This window comes from Tenrec ecaudatus, chromosome 15 (genome assembly GCF_050624435.1).
Source record: "Tenrec ecaudatus isolate mTenEca1 chromosome 15, mTenEca1.hap1, whole genome shotgun sequence".
Classification (NCBI taxonomy): domain Eukaryota; kingdom Metazoa; phylum Chordata; class Mammalia; order Afrosoricida; family Tenrecidae; genus Tenrec; species Tenrec ecaudatus.
This window is the reverse complement of record NC_134544.1, coordinates 103,119,756-103,132,372: the sequence shown is the minus strand read 5'-3', so window position 1 is coordinate 103,132,372 and position 12,617 is coordinate 103,119,756. Positions and strand designations below refer to the sequence as shown.

General features: G+C 44.1%; 1 long non-coding RNA gene across 2 annotated transcripts; it reads left to right on the top strand.

Annotated features, from left to right (window-relative positions):
- The first annotated feature begins 6,711 nt into the window (after positions 1-6,711).
- Positions 6,712-11,861, top strand: LOC142427400 (uncharacterized). Of its 2 annotated transcripts, XR_012780043.1 has the most exons (4): positions 6,727-6,827; positions 7,123-7,166; positions 9,683-9,796; positions 9,952-11,861. It is a non-coding gene; the product is annotated as an uncharacterized LOC142427400 (long non-coding RNA). The 2 variants fall into 2 exon arrangements; XR_012780042.1 differs by lacking the exon at positions 7,123-7,166 and having other exon boundaries at positions 6,712-6,827; positions 9,952-11,860.
- Positions 11,862-12,617: the final 756 nt, after the last annotated feature.

The window sequence follows — 12,617 nt, the reverse complement described above, 5'->3', positions numbered from 1 at the left end:
CAAATGCTTTGAGAATGATTGGTGCAGGGAATGTATGGATGTGCTTTATACAATTGATGTATGTATATGTATGGATTGTGATAAAAGTTGTATGAGCCCCTAATAAAACGTTTTAAAAAAAAGAAAATTGTGAGAGCTGAAAATTAACAGAATGACTTAATTTTTCTGAGTCCTGCAAATTTTGCATATTCAAAAAGGTGGTTTCTCATGTTATAGTTAAAAATTCAACCTCATTTTATAGTTTAGAGTTTTCCTTCTTTGAAAGAATGCCAGGTCCCATAGGTTCTGGCATGTGTGCACATGCACGCATGTGTGCCTGGCTTAGTTTTTGATGTCCCTGAGCATTATAATGGTTACCATGGATAGGTGTTCATGGAGAGCTTCAAAGTTTCTGTCTACTCAGAGTCTCCGGGAAGAAAGCCTTTGAGAAACCAGTCACTGAAACCCCTCTGCAACATCCCTGTGCAGTGACACACATGGAGTCTGCAGGAGTTGGTGTGGGTTTGATGGCATCTGTTTGGCTGGGTTAATTTCTAGGGGTGGGGGAGAATCCTGGTTTCATTTGCTACTCTCAAAGCTGGCAGTTCAACTACACCAGCAGATCTGTATAAGAAAAACGAGGCTGGTTGTTCCTGTATAGATTTTGAATCTCAGATACCTACATAGGAACACTATGAGTGAGAATTGACATTGTGGCAGTGAGTTTGCTTTTTGGGGTTAAAGACAATGAAGGTTTGTAGGTGGCACACACAGCTTGAACTAGACTGTTCCACTGAGGGTTGATGGATTAAATTCAGCCTGCATTACGTGGAAGACAGGACTGGAGATCTATTTCCACAAATGATACTCCAGAAATGCTATGAGCTGTTCTGCTCTATAACACATGAAGTTGCCATGAGATGGAATTAACATGACATGGCACCTAACCAAAGGGAAAACTAAATATGATGAAAGCATATTCATGTCTATGGACAAACATTGGTTTTATGTTGAAAATATGACTAAATCAGAAACGCAAAATAATTTTCATTAAGAATCACCGTGCCCATAGTGAAAAACATGTAAGCCTACTGAGAATTTGACCTATCTAAATTACTTAGTGAATAAGTCCTACTGCTACAGTAAATGTATGGCAACTCCATGAAATGTAAGCAGTTGTATCCCATGATGTGGCAATCTGGTTACATATTAATTATAGCCTAGAAACCACAAGGAAAAGTTTAAGGTCCTATGGCATCACAAACAGTGCACCAGAGTGCACCTGAGAACAATAAAGCAGTGAATAAAACAAGCCTTTTAATAAGAGTACTTGGATAAAGGGTTAGAACAATTAAGTATTTCCATGCCGTGGGAGATAGAAAATGGTAACTTTATTTTAAATAAGATGATGTCTTACTATATATAAGAATTATATATTTGAATGTTACCTTGTATTAGGAATAATTGTGACCCAATTTTTTTAAAATTAGGAGCTAACCTTAGTAGGACACAATTCTTACACAGTCAAATCAAATAAATTGAAGAAGAAACAGTTAACAAATGAAATTAATACATCAAAAGGATTAAATCAATTTATATAATTAGAATTGGGTTCTATGAAACATTGTATGTACCCACTAGGATAACTGATAAATGAACGCTTTAAATACTATGTAACTGTGAAAATAACTCAAAACAACCAAAAAAGTGCTTACTTTGAAGGCATGTGTCACTAAAAGATAATATTAATGCACAAAACCAAAACTCACTGTCATCGAGTCACTTCTGACTGCCCTCTGAATTTTCAAAACTGAAACTCTTTACAGTTGAAGAAAAGCTATTCTTTCTCCAGATTGATACACAAAATGACCTGAAAACAAAATATTTTCTGGATTCTGCAAATCAAAAGGATGATAAAGGAAACCAAAATTCCCTATTAATAAAATGAGTGGACATTAAATCTGGGTCAGCAATGCTCTACGAGTCACGAGGGAAGATAAGGGGGTGGTGGCATGGGTAGAAGAGCGCAGTGATAAAGAGATGAGCCATTAACACAACCAATGTCTGAGCTGAGGTGCTCTTCACACTCCAAGTGGAAAGGTGCAGCATCAGCAGAGACAAAACCGAGGAGCTGTAGTAGAGATTAAAGTCTTAGCACCCCAGTTAGTAAAGGGCTGTGGATGGCAGTGCATGCCTAACGTCCATTTGAAGGGCATCCCTGTTAGGTTTCTCTCTCCGGCCTAAATCTCAGCCTTGGTCCTTAGCTCCACACGAGAAAGATTTCACGCCGAAGCCGGGCTCGTGATCCAAGTGAATTTAATGAAAGTTCAAAGAAGCATCTGGTTTACGCGGCACCCATAGGATTCCTTTGACCATGCGGCCTGGCAGAGACTGCTCCGGGACACGCAAGGATCTCTCTCCTCCCACGAAGACCACCAGACTGCCCAAGCAAGACAAGACCAAGAGACCAGGCGCCCAAGAGACCCTCTCCCTTCTGGTCCCTGCCTTTTCAAGGGTTCCCGGGGGAGGTGTGGTGAACGACCCCAGGTCGATCCCATTGGCTGAATTGCAATCACCCGGCCCAGGTGGGCTGCTCCAGGTGTAATGCCCATCCAAGCCCACCGGCGGGAAAATCCAGCTTTTGTCTTTGCTGGCTCTCCTGGGCATGCGTAATGGACTTCCCAATTCCCTAGGCTAAGCTACCTAACATCCCCATAGATTAAATCCTCCACCGAATTATTTCTGATTATTAATAAATGTTCTCTTTAAATTTTATTTGAGATTGGAGTCCCTTTTGCAGTCTGAAACCGAGCACAAGCTAGTTTCCGATGGGCAGAAATGACTAAGAAAGCACACGCAGTCAAGATCTGTTTTAGATTAAAAAGGAGACCCCATTTTAAATAGAGTTTAAAGAGAATATTTTTTAAATGTTAAGAGACAAAGACAAAGTAAAGACACAAACAAATCATCTATCTGGAAGAGGGAAATGACCAACAGGAGGTTGAAATGGCTTCCCAGGTTCACAATTGAGATGTGAATTAAAGAGGTTGTAGGGGTGGGGCAGAGCAAAGGAAACTGCCACAAAAGCATGATTGGTGATCAATGAATACATCACAATGACAGACACTTCCATCCTTAGATAGCGGGCTTACAAGATGGGTCCAGGGCCTCCTGACCAATGCAGTCAGGGCAAGGCTGATAGGACTTGGCTCCTGTCTAGGAGAGCCCCTAAATCGTTTGGTGACCTCCATCAAGGACACACATGCAGGCAAACATCCAAGAGACACTGCCCCTCCCTGGGCTGCCTGGAGAGGTGAAGGTAATCCACTCTCAAAAGTCCTCTGCCTGAGGGCCAGATTACCTACAGCCTTGATTCCTGGGCAGAACACACTCAGTGGAGGTTTACTCTATGCGAGGACTTAAACTGTGCGGGGTTTGGGGCTGTGACTGCTATGGCACCCTTTTGCAAAGCAAGGTGCTGGGAAGTTAAACTCTAATACAGACCACAGTCATCATGGGGTGGCCTGATGACTGCAAGGCTGGCTGCTCCTTTCGGTAAAGGCCACTCTGGGGTCCCATGCTCTTATTCCTGACACCTGACATGGAGGGAACGGACACCAGACAAGAAACTACACCCAATCGGGCCTTTCTGGCTTGAGAGGTGAGGGTGCATTAGGGGTTCTGGGCAGGATAAAGGAGGCAGAGTATTCCCATGCGTGAATGCTCTGAGGCCTGTACCCAGCTCAGAAAGGATTTAAATGGAAATGTCCCAGGGGATCATGGCGTCCTGGAACAGGGGCCGACAGGGTGCGGGAATTGTAATGTCCTCAGGAACCAAGACACAGCTGGGGACATCACCCTGCAGGGGTCTCTACTCATGGAATCCACATAGAAACATAGAGACACACCTACCCTTGTGGGAAGCTCACTCTGAACCTTCTCAGTCAGAGGAAGTAGGTTCAACAGGAAATTGCATCACCTAGGTAGGGGGTGGGGTGGAGTCTGCCCTAAGGGGTGTGACCTGGAAGAGATGGGGAGGGAGGGGCCGAGAGGTGAGCTTCAGCACCTGGAGTGGCAACTGATTCATTCTTAGTTGCATAGTCTGGAAGTCCTGCTGAAACCTGTTCATTTTGGGTGACCCTGCCTGCATTTGAAACACAACAACACACAAGCCATGACAGAAAGACAAGCTGACAGAAAGTGGTGGGTGGAGAGCAGGCATCCCAACTGGGAATATCCCCAAGAGACACTCCCATTGCATGGATTACAGAGACATACCTGATAGCACCTGATGCCATCTGCTCCACTTGACCATGCCTCTCCTGGCACCATATGACATTCTCATGAACTCCTCCAATCACGCAAGTCAAAGAGGCCTAAGCCTTGTAGACTCAAGAACCACAACGGAAAGACCCTTTACAAAACTTCATCCTCAGACACTGATTTCAGGCTCTGCTCCCTATGCTAGACCACCCAGACTCCAGCCTCCTTTTCCCAGGTGCATGCTCAGGTGAGCATCTAGATTAGAGATTCCTGAAAATGCCACAGTTGTCTTCTGCTCCTCCTTTTCCCCCTCCACCTCTGTATCCATCTCCTCATTGCTAAAGATGTATTCCCTCCAGTCTGTGGGTTTTGTATTACTCTTTTGATGAAAACTTTCTGCGTGCACAACAGTGTCTTATTTCCAGCAAGTTCCAATCATCTAATTGTCCTTCACCAACAGTGTTTCCTTTAATACATTTGTTGTGTTGAGGTCTCTCCCTTCTGTTTCCATATTATTGAGTGTTTTTATCAGGAATGGGTGTTGGATATTGTCATATATCTTTTCTACATCTATTAACATGATCAAAGGGTTCTTATTCTTTTCCCTGTTTATGTAGTCGGTTACATTAATATTTTTTCTAATGTTGAAACATCCTTGCATCCCTGGTAATAATCCCACTCAGTCAAGGTGAAATATGAACTCAAAGGCAGGGATAGGTGCTCTCTAACTCAATCAATCCCGTTTACACAAACCTGCACATAAACTGTTAGGGTGTATGATGTAATCATTCTCGTCAATTAATTAGAGTCATGAAATCATCAAATTTGTTACTGTGTTGTTAAAACACCAGTATAATATATCCCGTTGTAGAGTGTATTTTTAAATGCTTTTACCACACATTCTCTGCAGTTGTAAAATAAAAAAAAATTTTTTTCTCATGCAGATCTACAGTTGTTCAATATTGTCCTTAACTCTTGATTAATCTTGCAGTTATATATTTTAAAACCATGATTATATGTTTTCAACAACTGTTCTGAATGATCATTACGTTAATGCTTATTTTTAAAAGAAATACTCTAACATTTTAGTACTTATTGTACTTAGAGCCAGTGTACAATGGAAGTTGTTATTGTTTGGTGTCATTAAGTGAGTTCTAAATCATAGTGACCCTGTGTACCACAGGAAGAAACACTGGCCTGTACTATACCATCTTCATAATTGTTCGTATATTTGAGTCCGTTGTTTGCCTTTGTCAATCTAAAAAGGTTTTCTTCTTGTTTGCTGCCCCTCTACTTTACCAAGCACCAGTTTTAATGTGATGTTACTATTGTATTTACCTCCAGTTTTCAAATACACAAACACACTAAGGTTTTACGTATATGAATAAGAACATTTATTGAAAAGGACAATAAAGTCAGACCTGTCATATGAATTCTGGACTCATAGAACCATAGAGAGCAGAGTAAAAGCTCCTTAGGCTTTTGTGTTTTTCCATTTTATAGAACGTACTGTTTCATCTTACCATAGCAGGTAGTGTCCTTATAAACAATAGTCCAAAACTAGACCGATGATGTAGTGGTTTATTTTCTCAGTCTCAGACATGCATAAGCACCACATGGAAGTTAGAGTGTACTTCAGTATCTTAAGAGATGAAAAAAATATTCAGTTTGGACAACAGAAAAGGGGGTGAAGGGAGATGACGGACAGGGCAAGGTATGACAAAATAATAATAATTATAATAATAATAATTTATAAATTATCGAGGGAAGGGGGAGTGAGGGAAGGGGGAGTGGAGAGGGAGGGGAAAAAAAAAGAAGACCTGATGCATAGGGCTTAAGTGGAGAGCAAATGCTTTGAAAATGATGAGGACAAAGAATGTACAGATGTGCTTTACAAAATTGATGTATGGATTGTGATAAGAATTGTATGAGTCCCTAATAAAATGTTTAAAAAGAAAAAAAGAAAATATTCAGTTTGTTTTGTGTAACATTAAAATTGTGTTGCGATGGTAGAAGTATATTGCTTATTCTTTTATGTGGCCCTGAGCACACCTTGTACCATGTGGATATTCAGTGTCACATAGGGAAGTTGATGCCTTTAGCTCAGTCAGTGCTGTCTATGAGGTATGTGACTTTGATCATACATCTGATAATAATCTAAACGTTTGTCAGGATAAGAATCTGGGTGTTTGCGGGTTTTTTCCCCACTAAGACCTCCACATTTTATTATTTCCAATTCATCGCAATCCCTTCCTCTATGGTCAGTGTAATGAAGAACAAACTTTCAAATAATGTTGCTGGGAACGATGTCATATTAATCTCTGCCATATCAAGTAAGATTCTTATTTTTCTGAATGTCCATGCAGCTTAATGAAGCCTTAACTCCTGCCTGTTTTTTCACTTATGTGTTTCCGGATCACACCCATGACTACTCTCCTCCCTTTCCGGGTCACGCTGAAACGGGCCGGAAGTGGCGGTGCCCTAGCCGGAAGTGAGTGTCATACCGTGGGTCCTACTTGCTCTGCCTGGTGCGTGGTGCCAGAGAAGCTCCTGCAGCCTGAGCACTGTGTAGTCGGCGCGCCCAGGTGAGGGGTCCCGCGGTGACCAATTTGGGGTGACCCTGGTGCACACAGCAGCCTGGCTGGGTGCAAGCGCCCTGCTTCCCCCTCACCCGCTCCGTCAGCGCCCCTCGCGTGGTGAGATGTGGGAGTGTGTCCCAGGGGCTGCTTCCATCCCCCAGTTTTGGGATTGGTTGGGGTTCCTGGGGAGAATTCCTGTTGGAGAAAGGAGGATCCCAGACTGGGGCTTTGGGCGTCGGGGTTCCCGATTCATTGCGGGAACTTTGCGTGTCTCCCCCCTCCATTGTTTCCTTTCACACAGCGGTGGCTCCTCCCTGAAACTCCTAGAACGTCTTCCGCTCATAGGTGAGCCCCGGGTCTGTGGCTTCTCTCACCACGAAGTGACTGCTGTTCAGGAAGCGAGTGGCTGCAGCTGGAGCACAAAACGTTAGGGCTTCCTCCGGAGGTTTGCCCAGTCTGGTCCCCTGGCAGTCTGGTCCCCTGGGCGGTGCCTTCTCCGGGAGCGGGGAAGGGGAGGGGGAGGGGAGCACCTGGTAGTCCGGAAACGCCCTGGCTCATTCTTGCCAGCCAGGAGGGCGGAAGCGGGGAGCGCGCTCAGCCTTGAGGGTGTTGAAGTGATATTCCAGCGCACCCACCGCACATTGAGGTGTGATTGGCATTCCCAGGTTGTGGGGTAAGTCCAGGACTGGGACCTCAAGGGAGGTGACCCAGGTTGGTGGCTACCAGTCAGCGGTATGGCAGGTGGCAGTAAAAGGAGAAAGAGACAGGCCCAGCTGTACAAAGATGGGGTTCGGTGAGCAGGAACTCAGCCAAAGTGAGGGCCAGTCTTTCTTTGGGAAGGCATATAAGTCTCCAAAGAAGGGCAAGACCCCTCAAGTACGGAAGATCCCCCGTTCCCACATACACTCTTAAAAATTTTTGCATGTTATTTCTTTAATTTTTAAAAAAACCCTGTTTGTTTTTAACAGTAGAAAGAAGCTGGAGGAAAGCTTCTTAGTGGAGGACAGACAGCTGGAGGAAAGGTTTCTTTAAGAGGGACAGGAGGAAATTGCCACCAGTAATTAATTGCTTTTCATGCAGAGAAAGTAGCCAGTAAAAGACATCCAGGCAATTGAACTGGATCCATTATTTCTGCAAATCTGTTAGTGTGGGGGAGTATGGGAGCTGCTCCTGCCTATTGCCCAAAGGGATATTTCTGTTTCTGCTGCCTCTGAAGAAGTAGCTTGTCCGATGTTTAGATTTATGCCAACTCCATTTTAACTGTGTATTCCCACCTGGAGTCATTTTATCCCTGTTCTAATGAAAATTCCGAGTGTGTTGCTTGGTTTGTAGGGTTCTTTTGGTTTTGGTTTTGAGTAAGCGCTTTTAGGAAAATTTCCAGCTTTACCGAAGCCATGAGCTAGATCCGGGAGTTGAAGGAGGCTGTAGAGTTGCTCAAGGAGACCATCCAGGTGGGGTGTGGCTCTGCCAGTGAGGGACTGAGGGGCTGGCCTGGTGCTCCACACCACTCCTTGAACACATGCTGGCATGACAAGAGGCAGCGCTCCCATGAAAACTCACTGGCAGCTATTCTGACCCAGCGACCCTATGGATAGGGTAGAATTGCCTGTGGGGGTTTCCCAGACTGTAACTCTACACAGGAGTAGGAAGCCTCATCTTTTTCCAGCCAGTGGTTTCCAGCTGATGGCTTTGTGGTTAGAAGTCCAGCATGTAACCCACCAGACACCGGGACACCTGATCTTTACTGTAGTCTTAATTCTCCACCCAATCTAGCTGTTCTAGAAAAACTCATCCCCACGCCACATGGGACTTCCTACAGTCCCCTGGCCAGGGGGAAGTTCTGCTCAAGTCCCTGCCTGAGTTTGGAGGGTGATTCATTTGCAGAGAACAGCTCTTGTTCATTCCGTGAAGGTTCACACTGTACTTTCTAGATCCCAGCTCCTGTGTAGAGGCAGAAGCCCACCAGCATGTCTGTGTAGGCTGATAGGCCCTTCCGTCAGAATTGAGATCAAATTCTAGTGCTTCTATTCATTAGCTGATTTCCTTGGGAAAGTATTTGAGCCTCTAGTGGTTCGTCTCTGAAGTGGGCCAGATATTTGTGGGTTAAGCGACTCAGTGCAGGTCTGGCATGCCGTCAGTGGCTGCTGATATGATCCGTGCTGCAGAGAGACATGCACACACATCCTAATGATGCTGGACCACGTGGAAAGGAGGCCACGGGACACTTACAGCTGAGGATGAAAGTCCAGTAACATTGCTGGGGCCTGTCCTCCCTTTCAAATGCCTCAGGGACACAGGCATTTGAAAGGACACGAAGAAAGAGCTGGACACAGGCCAGCCAGGTCCTGGTGCTAACTAACCTCCCAGAACTCAACCTACTTCTTGATGAGCACAGGGAACCTTTGGCGGGAGTTGAGCAGAGCAGTGACATGACCATGGCAGCATGAGGTATATCACTGGGGCTTCAGTGTGGAGCCTGGTGCAGGTATTTGGAGAAAGGGTGCAGGTGTGGCTGCAGGGAGAGCAGGTCAGAGGTTGGGATATTTCAGAAAGGAGGTGTGGCTGTGACATAGGGATTGTGGTGGGGGCTGACGGGAAATACCGGTGCTATTATGCGTTGGGGGCAGATGATAGAGGGGGGTGGCTGGCAGGATTTGGTAGCATACAGGGGCAAGAAATCAAGCCGACTCTTAGCTTTGTGATGTAGGCACAACTTGGGGACCTGGATGAGGATCAGGAGGCAGGATGTGGGCATCTATGCAGGCATTTACATTCCTTACCTGAGTCAGGACCCCAGGAATAACTTGCTACGTTGACTGGCAGTTACTGAACTGGCTGGGTATTTTCCCTCTGTGTTGCAGCAAAGGCCAACCTGATAAGCTCTCCCGAGATGTCCAAGCAGCCAGACTACAACCTGGGGAAAATTGAGAACAAAGCAGAACCCGCTGTAGACCTGCTTCTCAATTACCTGCAAGGTGAGGCTGGTTGCAAGGGGGTGTGGGGTGTCGGGGCTGGGGAGTGGGCGGGGGTTCTGCTGGCTGCTGAACAACTACAGGTGTTGACAGCTGTGCCTTGAGTGAGTATGGGACCTGGGGGACACCACTCACCCCAGTGGACCATGTCATTCCAGCTTTCAATAAGGCCCTGGACCTGGTCATGCAGGTGCAAAAGCAGACCAACAAAGGAACCAGAAGCAAGAAAAAGCCCTACAAATCTGAAAAGCCTAACAAATCTGAAAAGAATGGAAGTTTCCCACAAACTTTTTGAAGCCCCCTTGTATCTATCTCACAACTTTTGCCTGTTCAGTTATTTACAGGTTTAAGCCTTATTGACAGCTATTATAAAAATCTGTTTGCAAGCTAACATTCCATGATCCTTGTCATTTTCCCATCACCTCTACCCTCTACCCCCCACTTTCTGCAACTGACCCTATTACCCACCAATAACCTTTGACATCTCACTCGGGGGAAGTTCTGTTCCAGTCCCTGCCTGAGTGTGGAGGGTGGTTCCTGTGCAGAGACCTGCTCTTGTTCATTCCATGAAGGTTCACACTGTCCTTTCTAGATCCAGCTCCTGTGTAGACACAAAAGCCCTCCAGCATGTCTGTGTAGGCTGATAGGCCCTACCGTCAGAATTGAGATCAAATTCTAGTGCTTCTATTCATTAGCTGATTTCCTTGCGAAAGTCTTTGAGCCTCATTGAGCCCCTAGTGGTTCGTCCCTAAAGTGGGCCAGATGTTTGTGGGTTAAGTGACTCAGTGCAGGTCTGGCAGGCAGTCAGTGGCTGCTGATGCGATCCTTGCTTCAGAGACATGCAAACACATCCTAATGATGCTGGATCGAGTGGAAATGAGGACACGGGACACTTACAGCTGAGGATGAAAGTCCAGGAAAATTGCTGGGGCCTGTCCTCCCTTTCAAATGCCTCAGGGACACAGTCATTTGAAAGGACAAGAAGAAGGAGCTGGGCACAGGTCAGCCAGGTCCTGGTGCTAACCGACCTCCCAGAACTGATATCCAGCTTCCTGATGAAGGCGGGGAACCTTTGGAGGGAGTTGAGTGGAGCAGTGACATGGTCATAGCAATATTAGGTATATCACTGGGGCTTCGGTGTGGAGCCTGGTGCAGATACTTGGAGAAAGGGTGCAGACGTGGATGCAGGGAGAGCAGTGGGGAGGTTGTTGGGATAGTTCAAGAATGTGGCTGTGCACAGGGATTGTAGTGGAGGCTGATGGGAGATATCAGAGCCATTTTGGGTTGGGGCAGATGGGGGTGGAGGTGGCTGGCAGGACTTGGTAGCATATAAGGTGGAAAAATGATGAATTTTTAATATTTTGTCTTCCTGAGCTGCCCTTTGAAATGATCTGTTCAACTTTATTAACTCTATCATTTCTTCTATTTGCCTTAGCTACTTTAAGTAATGAGCAATTTCAATGTCTCTTCTCATATCCACTTTGATTTTTTTCTTGCTTTTCTGTCTTTAATGACCTTTTGCTTCCTTCACATATGATGTTCTTAATATCGCCCCCCCTCCCCCAGGTCATTAGTGTTCATTTCATTAAATGTTACCTAAATTCAGATTGGATAGCCACAAAATATATTTTAGCTCTTGTAGACTTGTTTTAATATTTTTCAGTTTCAAACAATTTACAGAAATTTCAGACTAAATGTATAATAGAGTTATATAGTTTATGTTTAACATACTTATATCTTTAGAGTAGTGACTAACTTCTTGACTAATTTTTAATTTGTGGAGTTTTAGTTGTTGACTTATAGCATTTATGTATTCTGAATACAAGATTATTAGGTATCTCACGAATAGTTACTGATGTAGGTTGCCTTTTTCAAATTCTTGATTGTGTCTTTCCAATTATAAGGGACTTTAATTGGGATGAAGTTCAACTTACGTTGAACTTGGGCTGCTTATGTTTAAGATGTCATAATTGCTTAAAATGCAAGATATCTTAAGAAACCATTCCCTAATCCAGGGTCACAGACATTTATGCATATGTTTTCTATTAAGGGTTTTAGGATTTGGCTCTTACATTTAGGTCTTAAGATCTATTTTGAGTTAGTGTTTGCATAAGGTGTAAGGTGGCAGTCAAAACCCATTATTTTTTCTTGTATCTAGTTGTTTTTGACAGCATTTGCTGAAATCACAGTGACTTCTCTGCACTCTTTTTGAATCATTTAGCTATGTATGTATGAGGTTGAATTTTTAGACTCTCAATTATATTCCATCAATATGTTACCTTTATGTCACTACTACACAGTATAATTACTATAGCTTTTGAGTAAGTTTTCATATCAGGCAATGAGCATTCTCCACCTAGATTTTATTGTTTCTCAAGATTATTTTGGCTATACTAAAACTGTCACATGTCCATAGAAATTTTAGAATCAGCTTGTCATTTTCTGGAAAAGCAAACCATGAGAGGAATAAGGTTGAATCTGTAGATGAGTTGTAGAATATTGCCTCTGGATAACAATCAGTCTACCAAGCCATGAAAACGTCAGCTTTGTACATGGCTCATTATTTGCTCAGGTCTCAGTTTAAATGTTTAGCCTTCTCACATCTTATGCAAAGTTCACTCCTGCTCCACTATAGTACATTATTTATAAACTTGACATTTATTACAGTCTAAATAGTTTGGCTTGCTTGGTAGAGTTTATGCTTCAAGTAAGTCTTTTATTCTAAAGGTTCTCTAGGGCCAAACACAATGCCTACTAACAATAATTGTTCTTAAATTTGTCGGCCCCAGTCTGTGCTGAGAGTGTGCGGATGGAGTGTTGTGGA